The 2,312-nt window shown below is 39.0% G+C and overlaps 1 pseudogene; it reads left to right on the top strand.

The window, feature by feature from the left end:
* The first annotated feature begins 651 nt into the window (after positions 1–651).
* Positions 652–751, top strand: LOC130466534 (uncharacterized; annotated as a pseudogene).
* Positions 752–2,312: the final 1,561 nt, after the last annotated feature.

The raw sequence follows: 2,312 nt of genomic DNA, 5'->3' as shown, positions 1-2,312 counted from the left end.
GTGGCTTGAGGTTGTGGTGGTGGAGGTGATGTGTGTTGTCTAGGGAACCCAGGTGGTCCACTAGACTGTTGGTTGTAGTTGTTCCGTGGTTGGTAGGATTGTTGTTGTGGGGGTTGGTATGGTTGTTGTGGTGGTGGATGTTGGACTTGATGAGGGTGCTGGATATTGTTGCTCCTGTAGGATAGTAGAGGGTTGTTTTTGTAGCCCTCATTGTAAGAGTTGGAGAATGGGTTATTTTGTTTGTAGGACTAGAATGCGTTACATTGTTCAGTAGAGCTCCTACATTCCTGTGCATAATGACCAGACATTCCACAACTTTCACAGACAGTAGCAGATTGGGCACTCATTGCAGCTACACTAACAGGTTGGGCAGATTGAGCATTTGCTGCTTGCATATTATCGAACTTATAATGTAAAGCAGTCAATTGGGCAGTTAATTGTTCTATGGAATTCAAATCATGCTTACCACCCTTGTTAGATAGGCCTCTAGGATTCCCATACTGGGCATTATGAATGGCTATCTCCTCAATCACCTCCATAACTCTAGGCACCTCAAGTTGCATGAATCTCCCACTGGCAGCTGAATCCAAAATACACCTAGACTCATTACCCAGACCATTATAAAACTGCTGAATCAGGAACCAGTCATCTAAACCATGGTGCGGGCACTCTCTCTGCAAGTCCTTGAATCTCTCCCAAACCTCGAACAAACTCTCATCTGCTTGTTGAGAAATAGAAATTATCTGACCCCTCAGACGAGCTGTCTTCTCAGGTGGGAAATATTTAACATAAAATGCAAGGGCCAAGGACTCCCAATTAGTGATTTTCATAGCCGCCCGATTCAACCCATTGATCCACAACTTTGCTTTCCCACTCAGAGAGAACGGGAAAAGTATCTCCATAGTCTGCTCCGGAGTCAACCCCTTTTGCTTGATGGTGGAACAGTATTGGATGAAGGACTGAATGTGAATATTCGGATCTTCACCTACTTCCTCACTGTACTGGCGTCTCTCAATCATGTTGATCAACGCAGGCTTAATCTTGAAGGTCTCAGCTGCAATAGAAGGCATGAATGCCTTTGGTAGCACAGACAGACTTGGCTTAGAATAGTCTGTAAGTCATGGGGTAGGTGGAGGTGGTGGAGTTTCGTCACCCATCTCTATCTCTGAAACTGAATATGTATCTGAAGGAAAAAGATCGCCAATATTATGATCAGAATCAGAGTAATTCCACACTGTGCAAGGAAAGTTCTTTGTCTACGAAAGGTTCTTTCAGGCTCAGGATTGAATGGAGTAATATTACTAGTACCTACGGTCCTGGGCATGGACAAAGAAACTACAAAAAAAAGTGAGATATGGTCTCATGGAACGTGGGTTCCTTGAGTAGTAACAAACAATAATCTAGGATAAACAATCAACAACAAAAAATAAAACCGTTTCCCCGGCAACGACGCCAAAATTTGATAGGCTAAAGTCGTATTACCTAATAAAAAATAAACCTAAATCCACTAGCTATAGGTAGCAAGGGAACTCAGGATCGAATCCACAGGGAAACAATGTTCTTTCTATTATTAATCAACTAAACTAGACTATTGGGAAACAGGAATTGGTTGGTGGTTTGTATGCTAAGACTACGAACGATAATTAAACGAGTAAGAATTCAGGAATTAAAGAATCTAGGGCATAGGTTCACCAACAAATAACAATCCAGGACGATAAACAATCACAATAATCAACAAAGTAATTAATTAGACTAGCATGCTCTCTCGAATCGATACTAATCATAGACTTAGAATTAACGGGCTCTCGCTACGTATGAATCCTAATTCTACCTATTGACACAAGCCTAAACATCAAATTGCATCTCTCGAATCTTAACTTGATATTGCATGACTATCACAATTAAACATGTGCAAATCTAATTGTATAATAGAATAAACCAATAAATAGGAATCAAAATGCCAACAATCGCAATCATTCAATATCCCTTCATATTATTCATGGATCCCCAAACCCTAGAAAATAGATTACTCAAGCATATTAACAATAAACAAAACAATTAACATAATCGAAAGCATTATTAAAGCAAGATAATTAATTAAAATAAGAAATAATACCTATTTGAAGAACAAAGGAAATTGAAAGCTTGAATTTTTATTGAAAATTAAACTAAATGTTTTGCATAACTTTAGAGAGCTAAGCAAAATAATCTAAGTGTTCCGTACTAGAAAACAAGGTGCCTATAAAAATAACAAAGGCTAGTTTATATAGTTTGCCAAAATAAAGCCTAAAAACGGAAAAATAAACTCGCGA

This window comes from Spinacia oleracea, chromosome 1 (genome assembly GCF_020520425.1).
Source record: "Spinacia oleracea cultivar Varoflay chromosome 1, BTI_SOV_V1, whole genome shotgun sequence".
Taxonomy (NCBI): domain Eukaryota; kingdom Viridiplantae; phylum Streptophyta; class Magnoliopsida; order Caryophyllales; family Amaranthaceae; genus Spinacia; species Spinacia oleracea.
The sequence above is the reverse complement of the archived record's forward strand: the minus strand, read 5'-3'. Positions and strand labels throughout refer to the sequence as shown.